This window comes from Muntiacus reevesi, chromosome 4 (assembly GCF_963930625.1).
Source record: "Muntiacus reevesi chromosome 4, mMunRee1.1, whole genome shotgun sequence".
In the NCBI taxonomy this organism is placed as follows: domain Eukaryota; kingdom Metazoa; phylum Chordata; class Mammalia; order Artiodactyla; family Cervidae; genus Muntiacus; species Muntiacus reevesi.
In genome coordinates, this window is record NC_089252.1 from 88,884,230 (window position 1) to 88,905,113 (window position 20,884).

The 20,884-nt window shown below is 41.8% G+C and overlaps 1 protein-coding gene across 10 annotated transcripts in view; it reads left to right on the top strand.

Annotated features, from left to right (window-relative positions):
- FOXP1 (forkhead box P1) overlaps nucleotides 1-20,884 on the top strand; it is a 613,036-nt gene that overhangs the window by 77,661 nt on the left and 514,491 nt on the right. For all 10 annotated transcript variants that reach the window (XR_010662980.1, XM_065933291.1, XM_065933292.1 and 7 more), the window contains one exon: nucleotides 15,723-15,853. The gene's annotated coding sequence lies outside the window, so the exon portion shown is untranslated. The remainder of the gene's footprint in view (nucleotides 1-15,722; nucleotides 15,854-20,884) is intronic.

Here is a 20,884-nt window from a genome sequence, read left to right on the forward strand (position 1 = left end):
TTTTATGAGCAGCAGTGCTAGAAAAGAGCAAGGACTTGGGCTAATGCTTGCATTAATATCACAGCTTTCCCTTCGTAGCTACCTGACTTTGGACACGTTATTTGATTTCTGTCTATATTTTATGTTTTTAAAATGGGGATAATAAATAAAACTCACTTCGTTGAGGTTTGCAGTAGCCCAGGGTATGTAATGGGTTCTTTTGTAGCATCTGGCACACAGTAAATAAACCAGAACTTTAGGAAGACTCAGTTTTTGTAACATATCTCTGTTACTTAGCAATGTAACGCTCGACATTTGGTGAACAGGTATGATTTGGGGATCGTGTTTCCTTCTGTGTCTGTGTTTATTTTTCCAACCCTTTTAAATGACTGCATAGTATTTCACCATCAGTATGAATCATAATATATTTAATTTTTATTGGATATTTATTTTTCCCAGTTTTTATATATTATAGACAATGGTGTGATATGTTTCCTCACAACATTGTAGCTTATTTCTCCCCCATTGGTTACTGTTTCATTAGAATCAATTCCAAAGAGTAAGGGTTTAACAGGATGTACATGCTCTAAAGGTTGCTGAAGCAGTGCTAAATCCTACCCACCCCCCGCACCTAAAGGCTGTGCCAGCTTACCCTGAACCCAGCCATGGAGGAGAGTGCCCATTTCTGTTTGTGAAACTTTGCCATAATATTCAATTGATAAGTTTAAAAGAGAGGCATAATTACGCTCTGTGGATGACTAACTCAGATCTGGTATCATCAAGGATAAGCAATGACTCCGAACTGAGAAGGGAGAGACCAGTTGGATACTGATGTTCAGTTAATTGTGCGGTCCAAGCAAAGATGACGACAGCTCTCATATAGGACCCCGCGAGGGTCGGAATTTCTATAGAGGGTTCTCAGCCCATAGTGAGATTTAATCTTCACAGCAGCCTTTTGAGGTGAGTTGTCAACCCCATTTTATGGATGCAGAAAGAGAGGTTTAGAGAAAGTACATAATTTGTCCATAATCACAAATTAGGTTACTGCGTGGCTGACTGGGAAGTTGAATCCAGGCACTCTCTCAGGTTCTTTTCCTTGTCCTGACTGGAAATGGAAACATGGATGCCGGAGCCAGCATGGAGACAAGCTGAGACCCAGCAGGGTAGCTGGCTAAGCCTGGGGTAGGGGCAGAGCAGAAGGCCAGCAGGGCTTCTGGCTTGTTGGAATAGAAGGCACAGCTTCAGCGGCAGACACAGGGAAGTGGAGAGAGGGAGCCCGTGTAGACCGAGTGTGCAGATTCAGTTGTATACATGGGGCTGTCTGGAGTCTGGGGCTGGAGATCTGCCAGGAGATACAGTAACACCCGTTGCCCTGTTTTACAGCTTTATATGCATCATCCTGCTTAATCCTTTTACCACCTCATGACGTGTGACCTGTCCTTACCTTCATCCTATAGTTGCAGAAACTGAGGCCCAGAGAGTTTGAATAACTCAGTCCACCAATGTCACAATCAGAATCAGACCCCAGGCAGCCAGATTCCTGATCTGGGCCAAAGAAGATGAGAAGGAGAGGAGTTTCCACCCTCCTTGTTGGAGGTGATTGCTCCCTTGTTTTGAATTTTGTAACAGTTAGGGTCTGTAGAATTCATCTGGCAATTAATCACATATTCCCCATGACACAACTCTCCTCCTTGTCCTGAAATGTTACTTTAATCACATATTGTTATTTAGCTTCTTGTGCTGAGAAGACAGCTGAGCCTGGATAGCCACCTGACCCAGGTCCCAAACGTGCACCCCAGCTCCTCAGAGGGGGGCTACATAAATGTGTGACTGAATTATATTTGAGGGGTCTCGTTCTGGAGACTTTTGGACAGGCAACATTCACGGAGAGGCAGGGAGAGGGAAAGGAAGGGGTGCAGACAGTGCCGAGGATTGTGAGCAGGTGAACTTGGGAGAACAAAGAGGAGACCGAGGACTCGAACGCATCCTTCTGCACAGGGAAGGAAAGGATGGTGCCTCGGCCGCGGGCGTCAGCCCCACTCCTCCTGTCACCTTTCTCCAGGGAAGGGCCCCTGAGGCTTCTAGGTTCTGTTACCAGGGCTCACTTGGTCCTGTACTTTCCTCCTGACCAAAATTTGCCCGAGTGCATGCAAGAAGCTGAGGGATTTAGACTGTGGGAGGTAGTGCGGTGCTCCCGATAGAGTTCTAACCCTGTATTTCCAGTGGGGCTTCATCTTGAGGACCTTTCCAGATTTCCCTGTTGAGCTTTTGGAAGAGTAGCAGTCTGTTGTATTGGGTAATGTGAAGGGAGGATACTTGGGTTTCAGGTACAAGTGCTGGTATCACTTACTAACCCTGGCCTTGGGTAGAAGACTTGGCTTCTCTGATCCTCAGTTTCCTCATCTGTCAGATAGCTGTATTTACTTGTGAAGATTAGAAGACCCTAGATGGAAAGGCTCCGTCAGGACAGAGTGCCAGGCGTGGACAGGGCTCCATGCATACTGGCTGGTCTTACAATTGGATGTCCTTAGGACTTTATCCAGAGACCTCTCACTCTGTTGAACACCAAAGTGAAAGGTTGGTGTGTTCCTTTCTTTTCCTGTATTTATGACATATAGTTCACCACTTTGACCCTTTGATAATTTTCCCTGATGATTTGGTCGTAATCATCAGCTCTTCTCCTGCTCTCCCGAGGCATTTCCAAACCACACCATTCAACCCCGTTTCTCAGAAGGAAGTGTGGCCATCAGACATTGGACCACTCAGAGACTGGTCATATTCATTTACCAGGCTGATTATTATTATTATTATTTTAACTTTGTAAGAATTATCTGGATGTTCTTTTTTAGTCATTTTATTAGTCATTCAACTTTTTTGGTTTTTTTGAGATGGATGAAAGATTACTCTGAGGCAGTGGGTCTGATGGAGGTGGCCGACTGGGTAACTGTATCCCCACTGAGTCAGCTGTCTTCTCAGACAGCTAAAAGCTGAAGAATGCTGATGACTTGTCACCAGCCAGTGTCACATTAACTTGAAATTCCATTTCTGCTCCTTAGTTGTGGGAACTTGAATGCCTTTGGTGGATTGTTGGAAAGCACTCCAAGTATTGTATTGATTGGATTGTGGAGTCTGGTATGGTCAGTTATCCCCTAAAGTGGCATTTTCCATTCGAGGCTGAGGCATAAACATTGTGAAATGGGATGGTTCAAAAAGGTAGGATTCCATGCTGTTTGTTTTTAGACAAGGAAAGCCAGGCTCTGACAAACCCTCTGGTTCGCAGAGGCTGTCCAGCAGTTGGCAAAATGGGGACAAGGTTTGTATTTCCTACTCATTGGTCATGCAGCCTCCAGCCCCCTGAGCCTATTGTCCTTCTGCTAAAACCGTCTGGACAGCTGTTTGTTTTGGTTCTTCTTCCTTGATTGGAGAGACAATCTCAGTATCAAGGGTGATGGCTGCCTCAAAATGCCCTTGGCCCCTCGTCCCTTCATCGTATCTCTGAATCACATTATAACCTTGGGAAAGAAGTCTTGTAAGTATGTTTGTTCTCTGATATCTATGTGTTCTGTACATTAGGTGTCCTGAGTGATGGATAAGGTGCCATATGGGGTTACTTTGCCTCCCTACAGTACCATACACAATGAAAGAATAATGCTTTGTAAATGGGGATGTTTATGCTACCACAACTTCAACTTCCTTGTTGGTTTTTTTTTGTTTTTACTTCTTTAAATTGGGCATAGGCTTGGAAGATGATTTGAAAGTAGGGGGCAGGGATGGGGGTGGTATTTGCTTTAACAAAGAGTTTGGCCTCTTGTATTTTTTTAAGTAGGGAATACAGGCCTTCCTCAAAGACCTGTGGTAAGAAGGCTTTTGTTGCTAGTTGAAATATTGGGACCCAGAGAATTCTCTGGAAGAGAGCTTTGACCTACTTCTGGTGGGATTTCATGTTTCATCCCACAGACCAGTTGTTTTAAATAGTACTTTTAAACCAGCTTCAAGACTGTTGGTTTTTTCAGAAGTTATTTCTCCCTTTTTACTCTTGTGTTTCCTTCCCTTTTCAATAATAGAGGACTTTTCTGTTTTACAGTTGAAGCTACTATGTTTTTCTTAATTGTAAAGCAGGCAGAAATCATCACTGACTAGGTGTCTCACAGAATTGCAATTAATATTGTGACCTAGTTGGTTTCTTCATTTTTATAAAATTTTGTTTTATTTTCCCCCCAACATCAGCTCTGTTTGCTGATTTTGTAACCTTAATATCTCACGGAAAACATGGATCCTATCCATTCACATGACGATGGTGTCTGGTTTCACCATGTTATCACTTCCCGTGGAATATCACCACTGGGGAAACTGAGACTTCAGTTTGCTATTCTCCTTCATCTGCAGGACCCGCCATTGTCAAAAATTATAGCGACAAGTTTCTTGTTAGTAGCCTCATCACTGTGAATGTGATTCTTCTTTTCATCCAGTAGAGAGCCTTGGTTACCCACAACCCACTTCCAGCTTTTGATCAGATACATAGGGATCACCTATCGAGTGTGAAGATGAAATAATATCATTTGTTTACCACCTTGAGTTGTTTACCACAGGCTGTGAAAAATATGTTTTGAATTTAAAAGTGCAAAAAACAAGTGTACCAGCTATCAAAAAGTTCTCCCTGCAAAGTAAACATGTTTATAGAGCAAGACTCAAAACAAAATACTTGATCACGATAAGCCCAGCCAATGAAAAGAAAGTAAACATGTTTACCACAAAAACCTTATAAAGAACCCAGATGGCAGCCAGCCCTCTGCTCACTTGACTGTTCTTCACGGGAGCGACTAGGCTCCCCTGGGCCTCAAGGATACACGAAGCACTTGCCCTGCCAGTAGGCGGCTCCCTTTTCAAGCCCTGCTCTCTTAGCATAGCCCAACTTGCCAGTGAGAGTGGAAGGCTTGTTTTTTGTGCCACTAAGCTGAACCTCTAGTGGAAGGTATTTGTGAAACAGCCTCAAGTTCCCATAAATCTTAAATAGCAACTTGTCATAGATGACTGCCAAGTAGGCTTATGGGGAATCTTATCTTCCTGATGGAACCAAGATGAGTATCACATGTAATAACCTTCTGTGTCCTGGGCACTGTAGTGGAGATATCTAGGATATAAACCATGAATCACACCGAAGCCTGATTTCACCCAGCTCACTCAGGTGAAGGAGCCAAAGGGCTCGAGCAGGAAATTGGTAGAAAAGACATGGTCATCCTGAGTGATAACAGGGATTTTGGGGGTACGTGGAGTGAGCCTTTGATGCTGTAAAAGATAGAAAGCTTAGAAGGAGGATGATGAATTGTGCATGTGGTAAAGAGGTAAGAATTTGAGTTATGGTGCCTTTTCTCATCACAGTCAAGGAGCAAATTCAGGAGAGATGACCCTGTGAGTATTGGCTCCATGCAAGGTCATTAGTGAATTTCAGAGTTCAAGGTCTTTGAGGTGGAACAGTTCTAAAGAATGGTGAAATCAAAGTTTTAGCCATGCCTTCAGGTATAGAGGAAGTGGTAGTGGTTAATTAGAACTTAATGCACCCTTACTCTGGGCAGCTAGTATCCCAATTTTCAGGAATGGGGAAACTTGCCCAAGGTTATAACTGGTAAGTGGCATGGCTAGGACGGGACGTGAGCAGTTAACCTGAGCTCTCAACTAATGCTGTATATTGCTTCTCAAATAGACTGAAAGCTTTTAGGATAAGTTGAGATAACCCAGTGTGTATTCATTCACTTGAACAGTTGGTAGTTTTTTTCTTTTTTTTGGGGTGGTACCTTATCTGAACCAGGCCTGATGTAAGCCTTGGCCAGGCTGTTGGAAGGGCCACTTCATGGCTATTGAGCTTGATAAAAGTGGTCACACTGAAGGAATGTAGACCAGAACTGTGAACCAGATACTGAAACATCTGAGACAGGTGTAGAAGTGCATTTGACATTTAGAATTAAAAGCTGTATGGTTGGGTTGGAAGCAGTCATCGAAAGAAGGGTTCCGAAGAATCAGGGAATCACAGTGGAGAGGAATGGTAGTATTCTCCATGGGGGTAGATGGCAGGCAAGGTAGACTATTAGCAGAGCCGTAACTTGGCTGTAAGAAAAGAAATTAAAGAAAGGCCAACTCTTCCCTCTTTGCATGAAGTCAGGGATGTTGAGTGAATGCCTTCTGGGAAAGGTGAAAGGGGCACCTTTAAGGAAAAAGGAAAGTCTCCATGTTGTTTGTGATGTTACTCTTGGAAGGCGGTGGAAAGAAATGGGCACTGGGGCTTCCCTTGTGGCTCGGTGGTGAAGGGTCTGCTTGTCAATGCAGGACCCTGGCTTTGATCCCTGCTCTGGGAACAGCCTACTTGCCATGGGGCAACTAAGCCCGTGCACCACAGCTATTAGCCTGTGCTCTAAAGCTCGGGAACTGCAACTGCTGAGCCTGCAAGTGCCGACCCCGAAAGCCTGTGTGCCCTAGAGCCTGTGATCGACAGCAAGAGAAGCCAGTGCGATGAGAAGCCTACGTGCACAACCAGAGAAAGCCCATGCAGCAACAAAGACCCAGTGCAGCTGTAAATAAATATCATTCTTTTTTTAAAAAAGAAATAATGTTAACTGGATAAATTTTTTTTTTTTTCAAGTGAGCAGTGGACCCAGGATGTAGGATAAAATGGGGTTCTAGAATGCCTGGGAGACAACAGGATGATGGTTGAATTCAAGGAATTCACACTCCTTGAATTGGGGGTGATGGTTAAGTCACTTGTTATCAACATCAGGTTCAGACAGAAGCTGGGTTCTTCCTGGGGCGATGGGGGTAGGCAGACAAATATAGCAGGAGGGCCAACCTTCAAGTTTTAAATGGAATGTTTAGGGGATTTTCAGTGAAGAAGAGCAATAAACAAACAAAAAACTGTTGCTGGTTAAGCCTCAGTGAACTAGAAAAATAATTACTTAGCAACTGTATTCCCCATGTGTTCTAATTAATCTAATGGGTTTACTTAAAAACTTGTTTTTGAACATAGATACCAGAAAGTCCTCTGGTGAGTTGGAGTAAATCTTATTAGTGAAAGTTAAGTAAAAGTACCAGTGATTAGTTCTAGGGAACTTAGTTGAAATGAAGTCACGTGGGCCCGATGAAGCCACAGATGGTGGTGGTGGTGGCCCATTTGGTTTAAACTTGGGTGATGGTTTTGATTAGAACTTTAGAACTTAGCTGTTCAGATACTTACTTAGGGTACATTTGAGGTTACAGCTTTTTAAAAACAGATGTATATTTGTTCTTCTTCTCCAAGCCTTATTAATCAAGGCAGATTGGCATTTTATCTGTGAGCTGACAACACGCACCTTTTTTTCCGCAGCCAATTTGCTTTCTGAACTGGGTTCAGCATTGTCAGAAAGTTATTCACGGGAGTTGGTGATGGAGTCTGCTCCACCCACTTCTGTTCCATTTCTATTTTGGTGCTATTTGCAACAAAGGAAACTAAGTTGGTAAATTAGAGAAGGATTGAAGCTCTCACAAATGCCTTCCTCCTTAGCAGGTTGTGTAACCGATTAGACAGAGTGGTCCTGCTCTGCCTGCAGAACAGGGCCCTGAAAGATCACGGGTGCAAACCTCAGCAGGTGGCCTTGGCCATGACCCCCCAGGTCTCCTGACCTCTCTGGTGGAGCTACATTAAGTCATCTATGAAGATAATATGTATATGTGTGTACATTCATTCATACATACAGATTTGTGTGTATATGAGTGTGCATGTACACGTATACTTACTTGAGTCTAAAAGTTCCACATATAGTATTCTAATGGATTTGAGTTTGGGTCGGTGTTCTGTAGAAAGTAGGTGGCTTGTCCCTCTCCTGAGTCTGAGAGGACAAGGGAAGGGGCATATGGTGGAGCCTGGAGAGAGAAGCTTCAGGGACAGGGCTGCCTGGCAGGAGCTGTGATGTTTCATAGTCAGCCTTCAGTGCCCCGGCGGGGAGAAATCTGGGCAATAAACGCCCCCTCTTCTCCGTCCGCCTGAGACGAGACCTCCATTGGTTGTACCAGCTGGAAGCCAGAGGATAAGAGTACTTGTCGATGCATCACGCACGGTAGCTTTCCAGGACACAGGGCAAGGTGAGGGATTGGGGCAGTGTGGCAGGTGGAGGATCTGAAGAAATAAATGGAAAATCGCCTATCGAGTACATTTTGTTCAGTGACCTCCTTTGGGTATGACTCTGCCAGATTTGCTTGGATAGTGCGTGGGAGAGGGTGATGTCGGACACGGGGTTCCAGATCTCCAGAGCAGCCAGAAGGCATCTAGTTCTCTATAGCTTTGCTTCCCACAGCGTGGTGTCTGGACCAGTAGCACCAGCATCACTGTGGGCACTTGCTGGAGATTTTCAGGCCCTGCCGTGTACCTACAGAATGAGACAACCAGGGGGAGGGGCCCAGCAATCTGTCTTTCATTAGCTCTCCTGGAGATTCTGCTGCATTTCCAAGATTGAGAACCACAGCTGGATGTCTTGAGGTGTTGGATGGCCAGCAAAGTATGTCAGTTTGCTAAGATGACCACTATTATCTTGCTTGGAAATGCCAATGACAAGCATGTTGTCTGTTTGAGTCCCCTGCTTGGAAACTCTGCAGACTCCTAATTTTTATTCTTAGGATAGGCTGTCTTCAAAAGAAGTGGAATAATGGATAACACATAGGCCATGGGGGCTCATACCCCCCGGCATTTTTTGCCTTGAATTTCCAAGTCCTCCTTTCAGCCATGCAAAGAAGTACCCAGCAGGCCTCAGACTTTGGAGGTTGTTTTTGAAAAACAGATGCAAATACTGCCTCTGCTGTTGTTGTTTTCCTGGTGCCTGGCAGTGTTTGGTAAACAACTTGATTGCTAGGTCTTGGCCTCAGGGAACCACAGCTGCTCTTTCCAGCTCCCTGCAGACTTTTGTACCGAGCAAGGATTGCTTCAGGGAAAAATAAACAGGGGAGAACAAAACAAGAAAACAGCACTGTTGTTTTGTGGCTGCCTCTACCTGTTTTCCTGGAGCTGTTTTGCAACCACAGGCCCTGAGCTTTGATTCCTAACTTGAAAACACAAGGCAAAAACCCCAGGGCACCACAGGCTCCTTTCTCTGTTGGTTAGAGGGCAGAGAGGCCGCCTCTGCTCAACTTGGAAAGCCTGTTGTAGTAGCCACTGGAAGGATCTGCGCATTTTGAAATATGTAAATTGAAAAAGGAGAAAGCTTCATTCTTTCTAATGACCCCCAAGATGGTAATCTGGCTTTTCAAATCTCCAGGAAAACAGATTGAATATGGCACAATTAATTGTTCAACACTTCCAGGATTTTCTCAAAAATATCTTAATGGGCTTTTAATTTATTGCAGCTCCTGACTAGCAGGCTTGAGGCAGAGTTGCTGCTGACCCCTCGGGTCCAAGGTGCTCTCTGAGGTGTAAGTGAAATAGAAGAGAACAAAGGCCAGCTGGAGAGTCTGCCTTGACCTCTCTGGGCTGAGCCCCTGGGACTTGCTGGGTTTGCTGGCCCTGCAGTGGTGCAGGCCGGGGCACATCTTCATCAGAGTTCCCTGGAAAATCTGGTCGAAATGCAGATTCCCTGGACTTCAGATGGAGACTCTCTGGAATCTGGGGGCAGGAATCTGCATTTCATGAGTGTCCTCATCGTGTATCACGTTTGTAGTCCAGGATCTTGGTGATTAACAGCCAGTGTCAACCAGTGAACCTGGGTGGGAAGCAAGTGATGGTTTTGCCAGACTTTTTTAAATTTCGAGACCTACATGTCATTATAATGCATTAACTTTTATTTACTCACAAGTTCTTGATTTTTTGGCTCCCTCTTCTTAAATCAGGCAAGCTTCTTTCTGCAGTCTTTCTCTTTGAACCTGAAATGCATCTTTTTGAATGTCCTTGTAGAGAGATTGTAAACTTTTGATTGTCTGAAAAGATCTTTATTTTGAAAGATAGTTTTTCTGGACATGCAATTCCAGGTAGATAGTTTTTGCCTCTGGGTGGTGTTCTGGATAATTTATTTGGATACTTGTTTTCTGATGGGTTTTCTTTTTTTTTTTCCCCCTTTTAAATTTCAGTTGCTATATATTTCATTTCTAGAGGTCAGAGTTTTGGTTAGCGTTACAGAGGTTGATTTTATAGTATATGTGTGTATTGCATGTATGTGTATATTGTATGTATTTTATAGTATATGTACTATAGATACATATAAAATTATAGTTTATGTGATGTTTTGGTTAGAGTTATACAACTTGTATTTTACAGTATATATGTATGTGTATGTATGTATTGTTGTTCAGTCACTAGTGCATCTCTTGCATTACAGGTGGGTTCTTTACTGCTGAGCCACCAAGGAAACCCATATATGTATTACAGTATGTGTGTGTGTATATTTATACACACATATGCATATATGTATGTGTGTGTATATGGGGCTTCTCTTATAGCTCAGTTGGGAAAGAATCTGCCTGTAATGCAGAAGACTTGCATTCAGTTCCTGGGTCGGGAAGATGCCCTGGAGAAGGAAATGGCAACTCACTCCAGTATTCTTGCCTGGAGAATCTCATGGATAGAGGAGCCTGGCGGGCTACAGTCCACAGGGTCACAAGAGTCGGACACAACTTAGTGACTAAACCACCACCATCAGTTCAGTTCAGTCGCTCAGTTGTGTCTGATTCTTCCCGACCCCATGAACCGCAGCATGCCAGGCCTCCCTGTCCATCACCAACTCCCGGAGTCCACCCAAACCCATGTCCATTGACTTGGTGATGCCATCCAACCGTCTCATCCTCTGTCGTCCCCTTTTCCTCCTGCCCTCAATCTTTCCCAGCATCACAGTTTTTTCCAATGAGTCAGCTCTTCACATCAGGTGGCCAAAGTTTTGGAGTTTCAGCTTCAACATCAGTCCTTCCAGTGAACACCCAGGACTCATCTCCTTTAGGATGGACTGGTTGGATCTCCTTGAAGTCCAAGGGACTCTCAAGAGTCTTCTCCAATACCACAGTTTAAAAGCATCAATTCTTCGGTGCTCAGCTTTCTTCACAGTCCAGCTCTCACAGCCATACATGACCACTGGAAAAACCATAGCCTTGATCGATGAACCTTAGTTGACAAAGTAATGTGTCTGCTTTTTAATCTGCTGCCTAGATTGGTCATAACTTTCCTTCCAAGGAATAAGTGTCTTTTAATTTCATGGCTGCAATCACCATCTGCAGTGATTTTGGAGCCCAAAGAAATAAGGTCAGCCACTGTTTTCCCATGTATTTGCCATGAAGGGATAGGACCGGGTGCCATGATCTTAGTTTTCTGAATGTTGAGCTTTAAGCCAACTTTTAAACTCTCCTCTTTAACTTTCATCAAGAGGCTATTTAGTTCTTCTTCACTTTCTGCCATAAGGGTGGTATCATCTGCATATCTGAGGTTATTGATATTTCTCCCGACAATCTTGATTCCAGCTTGTGCTTCCTCCAGCCCAGCGTTTCTCATGGTATACTCTGCATATAAGTTAAATATGCAGGGTGACAATATACAGCCTTGACGTACTCCTTTTCCTATTTGGAACCAGTCTGTTGTTCCATGTATTGCTTCCTGACCTACATACAGATTTCTCAAGAGGCAGGTCAGGTGGGTCTGGTATTCCCATCTCTTTCAGAATTTTCCACAGTTTGTTGTGATCCACACAGTCAAAGGCTTTGGCATAGTCAATAAAGCAGTTCAGTTCAGTTCAGTTCAGTTCAGTTGCTCAGTCGTGTTCCATTCTTTGTGACCCCATGAACCGCAGCATGCCAGGCCTCCTTGTCCATCACCAACTCCCGGAGTTCACCCAGACCCATGTCCATTGAGTCGGTGATGCCGTCCAACCATCTCACCCACTGTTGTCCCCTTCTGCTCCTGCTCTCAATACAGCAGAAATAGATGTTTTTCTCGGACTCTCTTGCTTTTTCAATGATCCAGCGGATGTTGGCAATTTGATCTCTGGTTCCTCTGCCTTATCTAAAACTAGCTTGAACATCTGGAAGTTCACAGTTCACATATTGCTGAAGTCTGGCTTGGAGAATTTTGAGGATTACTTTACCAGCGTGTGAGATGAGTGCAATTGTGTGGTAGTTCGAGCATTCTTTGGCGTTGCCTTTCTTTGGAATTGGAATGAAAACTGGCCTTTTCCAGTCCTGTGGCCACTATGTAGTGTTTATTTTATAGTATATGTATTAATACTATAAATACATACAAAAACTGTATATATTATATATAGTATTTTGGTTAGAGTTATAGAGCTTGTATTTTATAGTATATGTGTGTATGTGTATATGTGTATTATATATATATGTGTGTGTATAGAGAGTATATTTATAGTATATATACACTGTACAAATATATATAAATTGTATATCATTTATATAGTATTTTGGTTACAGTTACAGAACTGATATTTTATAGTGTATGTATGTGTTTATGTATGTATTATATGTGCCTGTAGAGAGTGTATAGTATATATAATGTACAAATACATATAAAAATTATATATAGTGTATATAGATTATGTAGTATTTTGGTTGAAGAGCTTTATTTTATAGCATATTGGTATATGCATATGATTTATATATACTATATACACAGTGTATTTATAGTGTATATCCTGTACATATACAAACTGTAATATGTCACTCATACAGTGTTTTCGTTAGAATTATAGAACTTACAGTATATATATGTGTCTGTGTATATATGTGGGTTTCTCTGGTGGCTCAGATGGTAAAGCATCTGCCTGAAATGCGGGAGACCTGGGTTTGATCCCTGGGTTGGGAAGATCCCCTGGAGAAGGAAATGGCAACCCACCCCAGTGTTCTTGCCTGGGAAATCCCATGGACAGAGGAGCCTGGTGGGACAGTCTGTGGGGTCACAGAGAGTTGGACATGACTTAGCGACGACACAACACCGCAGAGCCTCTTACTCCGATATTCTGTTTTGTAGGAATTCCTTTGCAATCCCGCTTCCATTTCCTTCCAAAGCTTGAAAACCTCCAAATTCGTCTCAAAATCTCTTATCTGCCCAGATACCTACTGTCTTTTTATGTGCTCACTTGTGTGGCTCCTCTGTGCTTCCAGATCCCTCTTGAATCACAGGCCAGAGCTGTGTCCCCAGCCATCGTTTGGTATAGGGGTTGCAAGGGTTCTTTTTCTTGCTTTTTTCCCTTTAAATTAAATGTGTACTATTAAAACGTTAGCTGCTATCTTTTAAACATGAGGAAATTTTACAAAATAGTGATTTGGATTCTTGCCTTTGATTTTAGAATTGAAAGCTCTTATAGCCTGGGGTTTATGTTGTCACAGGGCAGTCGTGGGCTTGTGGAGCCACTGGCTGCTCTCTCAGCTGAGAGAGCCTGGGGCCTGCAGCCTCGTCACCACTCCCTGGATCTCACACCTGGTGTGTCCTGCTCACTCATATTATCTGCCTGGTCATTGTGGATGCCTTAGCTTTCCCAATATGAACAAGGAATCTCAGGTCGGAAAGGTGTATCCTCTACAAGGCCTTATAGCCAAAACTCACTCAAGCAAGGTTCAGTCAGAAAAGTGTCTAGTGCAAGGTAGGCACATAACATTTTGTGTTAATATATTGATGAGAAAAAGACAGATTTCTTCTGTCTGCAAGTTTTGTTGAGTCAAGTTCCTAATAGCTGTATGATATTGGGAAAGTTACTAAAACTTGCTGTGCCTTGGTTTTCTTATCTGCATGTAAGAGTGTCTGTGTGATAAGAATAGAGTTAAATGAAATAACTGTTGTAAAGTACTGAAAAAAATATCCAATGCAGTGTGTATTTTCAATGAATAGCAATTGTGTGTTTATAGGATCCTGAGAATTAGTTCTTTAAATGGTTGATTTGTTTATTGACTCAGTCTGTCTTGAGTGGCTGCTATGAGCCAGGCATTTTTCTAAATTTTTGGAGGGTAATGAAGAATACAACAGAGAAGTTTCCTTATCGTTTGGAGCTTATAGTCTAGTGAAGAGAACAAGTGAGGACGTGAGAAAAAAGTTTATAGGAGATGATAAGAGCTCTGAGGACAGCAAATAGAATGATTTAATTGGGGTGATAGGAAACCTAGCTTAAGTACGTAAGTGAGACCGCATGCTTGAAGGGGCCTTTGCCCAGAAGACCCTGTCATGAGAAGGAGACACTCGTTTAAGGAGTAAGCTTGTGGCATTTCGGGTACTTGGGAAGCCAGTGCACCAAGCGTGAGGTTGGAAAACCCTTGGCTTCTTGAAATGGATGTGCACCCAACACATCCATGTTGTAGCTGAGGATTGAGTTGGTGGCTGGTGGTGGTGGCAGAGAAGTAGAAAGTGACCGGATGATGGAGGGCCTTCTAGGCCAGAGAAAGAAAAAGATTTTGTCCTGAAGATGGTGAGCATTTTCAACCCCTTTCTTTTTGCTACGTGACATCGACTTAGTAGGTTTGTAGAGCTTCCCTGAGTCTTGAAAATGCTTCTTGTATCTCAAGGCTACTTGGAGTTTGGACACAGGGGCTTTATCATTTTGAGATAAACTGTGGTCTGTGATTGGCAGTATCCAGTTCCCTGGTACTTTGGTAGAAATACAGAATCTCTGGTCCAATTCCAGAGACACTGAACCAGTGTCTCTGGGAATGGCCCAGGAATCTGTATTTAGAAAGGTCTTCTAGTTATTCTTATGTATACTGAAATTTGAGAAACACTCATCTATAACACATGCAGGCACATTTCCATAGGAGCTGGAGCTGTAGTTTTGGGAGAGGAATGGAAGCCTTCCGTGGGCACCCAGTGGGTGTTGCCGGCTGCAAAGGGTGCAGGTATACCAAGATTTACCACTAGTGCCAAGGTGAGAATTCTTCTTTACATGTGCAAAATCCTCTGCCTGCTGCCCAGTTTTGCTGTTGATGGAAGATTCGTGGTAAAAACCTTCTTTTTTAATCTGGAAGCTTGGAGGAGAAGCTAATAGTTTAGATTATTTGACATAATAGGCTTTATCCAAAAACACCAAGATGCTATGAGGTAGAAGGGACATGAAAAGCATCAGTTAGTGACCTGACCTTGCAGATGAAAGGGCTGGGATCCTGAGGTATTAAATGACTTTCCTGGAGCCACATGGTTGATAACAATGCTGGGTCCAGAATTCAGGCTTCTCTTCTTGGTCATTTGCACATTGCATGATCTGTTTTATCTTGATGGAACTATCTCCAGGAAACATCTCTTGCTCCTTATATGTAATTCATAAATATTTGTAGAATTATTTTGGAGGAAAATGATTTATAGTTAGCCTCTCTTCCTAGTTTTTATGTTTATTATTATTTTTGAAACAATTTTTATTTTTACATGTTTTTATCTTCTAGCCAAGAGACTTACTTAATATGAATCAGTATATTTATCCATGTCAGATTTGAAAACAGTTTATTGTTACTGAGCACTTTATAATTGGACAAAAATGCTATTTTTGTTACGCCAACATATGTAAAATATTTGGCACAAAGTCTGTAATAAACAACAACCTCTCAGTGTATGTGTTGAAGTAATTGGTATCTGTATCTTTCAAAACATTATTTCCGGTTTATATTTTACAGCATCACACTTGATATATCGACATACCTCATTTGAAAGGTGTTTTCCCCTACCTCTAGGTTCTATGTCTATAGCACTGTTTTCAAGTTTAAGGAAGTGGTGGTTTTAGAAGTTACATCTTAGTTATGTGTAAAAAAATATTTTTGTATTGCAGTGTCCCAGGAGCTTTTGCTGACAATTCCAGTTTCCAAACGAAGCATTTTGGGCAATGGTGAAGGCTTCAATACCTTCTCACATTTGCTGTCAACAATGAATGGATGGATGTGATGCCTGCTGGTCGAAAGGGTGAGTGAACACTTAAGATTATTCGTCTGAAAATTCACAAGGCCAAACGTGGGCTGAAGGGGTCCTGCCTGATGCAGGAAACTGAAAAAACTCCCAAGTTCATCAGCACAGCTATGCTGAAGATGAGACTCACTGAGAAAGAGCAGACACTGTCACTGTTTTCTGGTGGAACCTTTTGGGGTAACTTGTACACTGATCTGAGGATTTCTAAAAGGCATAGTAGGACACAGGAGAACTTTTTTTGCTTGTGTGATTCTTTTAAGCATACTCTGAAGGACAGACTATCGAAATTAGGAGCTACATGCGCAGTTGAAAGAGTAATTGCATTTTTTTGTCTCTAATATTACAGTTTGCTGATAAAATGAGCTACCATGAAATAAGACCATAATGACCTCATTTTGAGTGGTGGGAGGGGAATTTAAGTCTGATTTGTTCATTGAGAAGGTCCCATCCCAAGACTTCTACATGATTGGGGTTCTTGAGAAAGCGAAAGGGTTGGGAATTTTGGACTCAACAGATTTGCAGGTAGACTTATGAGCATTTTTTCCTATCATAGTTCTCATCAGATTACTCATTGTAATTTTTAGGGGAGGGTGTTAGGAGAGGTTTGATGATCTTTTTCTGTTACATGTGTTTTCCATATTTGATGGCATCTGTCACGTTCCTCAGAACTTGCTGGCTACCCTGTAGTAATGAAGGAACAGTAGTGACTTGCCTTTATCAGAGACAGGAATTGGTTGAGGCTAGTTGTTCTGGGTAAAAACTCTGACATCATTCAATGGTAGCTTTGTCTTAAAATGAGGTCAACTTTATGGGAAATCTCTTGGTTTCAATTTTGTAGTGAATGGCATTTAATAATAAGAACCATTGGTATAAATTCACCTTGTCTGTCTTAGTGGAGCTATATTTGAAACAGATTCTATTTAATGGAGGTAAGTACAGTGAAGTAGAAAGAGCACTGTATTAAAAATTGGAAGACCTAATAGCTAGCTGACATGGGACAAGTTAGTCTCTGTTTTAATTTACTATATTTAAAATAAAGCAGGTTGGTTAAAGTGTCGTATTTGTCATTGCTAATAAGGCCCTGGAAGATGTCTGTTAAAGTCCTCTTATTTTACAGGTGGAGTGTCTGCAGCCCAGAAAGTCTAATTGAGTTGCCTATGTCCCTGGGCTTGGTCAGAGCCAGGTTTTTTTTTTTAATCATCAGTGATTCTCTCTAGCTTATCTCAATTATAGAGTGTGACATCCAAGCTCTGCAGTTTTGTAAACCTCCTTTGCTGATATGTGTCTCTTTAAGCTGTTGTTTTGCATTCAGCTGCTTTGGGCCATATTTTTAAAGATTTTACGGTTAGAGGTCATTTTGACAAATCCTTCCCATTTCGTAGATTAAAAGAGCACTGGTGAAGTAGCCAGCCCCCAAGTGTCAGAGACCAAGTGATCCTCAAAGAGCCCATGGGCTTTAAACTTCACCTCGCTTAGGCTCCTTTGGCATCTGATTCCTTATCACATTTCATTCTGCTGGAGCTGGAGGTAGAGGAAAGACAGAGTCATGTCTCTTCCTGTTATAGTATTCTTTCACTGGCAAGTAATAAAGCAAGGAGAAATCAATAACACATAAGGCAAGGATGTACACCATGAAAAGAAATGGTTAATGGAGTCATGGAATTTTAGATCTGTTAGGGTGCTGTGATGATCTTGTGGGATGGTCCTGGTCAAGTCCTGTGGTTCCTTCTCCTATGAAGCTCTTCTGAGGTTTTCCATTGCTGAGAAGCTGTGATAGACTTTTATAAGTGGTCCGTAGACCAGTGAGCAGCTAGCAGGCATTATAAAAAACTGTATCTTTGGGGATTCAGGTAGAGTTGAGAAGCAAGCCTGGGTCTGTCTCATGTAAACATGAGAATTCATAGAAGTGGTTGGAATTGTGAAGGTATTGAATTAGCAATAAACTCAGGTTTGAGGTTACCTATCATCTCTGTCTTCAGTATTAAGAGAGTCTAACTCAATCTCACTATCATAAATTAATGTATGAAATTGAAGAAAACTACATGAATGGATTTATTGAAGACTAGGCTCATTTTGTTCATTAATTTCATTTGGGTAAGGCCTTCTATTTGAAAAACCAGTTTAAAGAACTATAATGAAAATGATATCTTCTTGTATTGATAATAGGCCCAGACACATATCAGTTTTTTTCTAAAGAAGGAATTTGCTTCATATTTATCAGATTGTGATCAATTTGCCTTCACTATATTTTTAGTAGAAAGTGATGATCCCTGAAATCTGATGAGCTGAGGTATGTTTGATTCTCTATCCTTGTTTAGCCTCAAAGCACACCTTCAAGATTTGTTTAAAGGACTAATTTTCTTCCTCCATGATGCAGTAACCTGGCCTGTGATGCACTGCATAGCTGACAGCTAGTTAATCCTTCTGTTGTCAAAAATGTATTCATAGTCATACATTCAAAAATGTATTCATTCTTTTGACTTTTAGAACTTTTAGAACAATTAATTGAATAGCCAAAAGAAGCACCAGTTAATTGTTACAGCTGATAATTTGGAGTCTTTAGGCATGAAATCATCTCTAGTTCTGAGTGAAAAGTTTCCTGATAAGTGACCTCATGATAGAACAAGGTCCTGGTCACAGGAATAGGCAACTAGAACAACAGATTCCTTACTCCAGTGCATGGAAGTGTCACCACATGAGAAAAGGTTTGAACAACTAGATGAGTATGGCAGAATTTTATGTTCAGAAAACAGGGAGTTGGGTAATGTACTCAATTTGTATTGGTGATAACCATGCTTGTGTAATAAATTAGCTTAGGGTCAGGATCCAGAGAGAGAAAGGCTGGGCACTTGAAGAGGTCTCTTTGTGATGAGATTCTTTAATGCCATCCCTTGCCAGCAGGGGATCAGAGCTGACTCCTGCTTCCTTGGTGTGAAGCTTTAGTTGTTATTGGTACCTATCTGATGCACATCACGAGACTCTTAAGAGTGAGGAGCAGGTAAGTCTGCTGCATGTTTAATAGGCAGTTAGCCACAGTGTTATTAATAGTCTGGATTTGCATAGAGTTTTCCTGAGAAGAGTTGACTGTAGATGGCAGATATGCTGGCTGTCCATCTGTCTCGTAGCCTTGCACTCTCCCTACCAATAAACTGTCCCTCGCTGGTGGATCTGAGATAAGGGCATAAATATCATGCAGCGTTATTTTGTCACCAGTTATTTTTGCTTACTTGTCCATAGTTTCTCTTTGGATCTCTTACCAAATTTGTAGCTTTTGACCTACTAGAAAGAGGTTAAAAACAGGGAAAATAATTGATGTCGTTTGAGGCTTGATAGTGGACTGCTTTGTGGCTGGAAGTTTCTGGAATTTTTTAAAGCTCAAGAATGTGGATTTTGTCATTGGTTCTGAGGTGGGGTGTGGTGGTGGTGCAGCTTCTAGGAGGAGGTGAGGACAGATGGCAGGCATCTGGGGCCAGGAAAGCTGGTCGGTGCGCTCCTCCTCTGAGCTGCCTTGTGCAGGAAGCTGGTCAGTGGGCCAAGCCACTGGCTGTGCTGAAACTTCCAGTCCCTGAAATTTTGACTTTGAAAAGTAATTTTAACAATTGAATAAACTACGTAATATGTTTCATAAGCTGGGGCGAATGATCTTAAGTATTTTGGTCTCTTTCATAACACAGTGAACCTAATATTGGTAAAAATACAGATCTTCACTCACGCCATAAAGAGAGCCTAGATTTAATAAGCAGTTATGAGTGCTGGCAGCTGCCTATCAAACTGTATAACTTGGACTCCAGCATGTGAAGACAGTGTCAACTTACATTTTATCTCAGAAGTTTTTTTGAAGTGTTTATTTTGCCTTTCTCTCCAGTCTCTAACCTAATGCAAGTAATGTAATTGGCTGAATATTTTCCACATAGCTAATTGGCTAGGGGCCAAGGGGGAAACCATTGTCTGGCTTGATGAAGATCAGAAATTAACATGACATTTACTTGGAGGTAATGGAATATATTAGTAACCAGGTAATGCAGGATGGTGAGCGGAAGAGTGTCCATCCTTTCCTGCCCAAAAGCAGCGGGAGGAGTTCTGATGACGGTGAAAGAAGCCCCACTACCCGCCACCCCAAGCCCCCCAATAGCTCACAGCATGGCCAGCCAGTCCTTGTGTCACTTTTACTTTTAAATTCTTAAGACAGAACTGTAAGACAAACTAATGAATTATTCCATTTGTCAATTAAAAAAGAAAATCCACCAACTACTATTGTAAGATTAAATTCCAATTAGAAGGTTGCATTTAATTCAGAAGCTATAACATTGTTTTAATGAATTCTCTCTGAGGTGACAGTTTATGTGAGATAAATTTATATGGTGTAGGTAGGTATAAATTCATTGAATAATATTAAACATGTTACTTCATATATATTAGCTGTGAAATTTATTTCTTCTCTAGTTATGTCCCCAAGGAGTTAGAGTCAGAGGGAAAAACATATCTTCAAAGAAAGAACCCTTTCTGTCCTTTCAGATACTTGCTCTAAAACAGCCTTTTCTCACTTTTATTTAAAAAAAAGTTAAATTTCTGTATTAACTGAATTTATGATTCTTGGTGTATGCTATTTATAAAATTGAATATAGGTTTTATGATATAGGAAATTAGTCTAGGAATGAGAATATGATCCAATTTTGTAATAAAGGTAATCTGCATTTATATTGCAGATACTTTCCATTTTTTCTCTAAGCCCCTTATGGGATTATACACACATTTCTCTGGACATACAAATTCACTGTAAACTTTTAATGTAGTGGGCAGGCTTTTGTTCTTCTGACATCCGCACAAAGCATCCAGCCCTTTGCCTAAATCAAAAGTGACAAACATTTTGGACACACTTTCGATCTCGTAATTCCTTCATCTCTTCTGGTTCCTGTGCTCCTGGCAGACATCACTAATTGATCATATTCTCTTCTCCGCTCAGCGTGGGTGTGGCCTGAGAAATTACTCCATTTAAAACCTTGGAGCTAAGCTTGCAAATTCAGCATT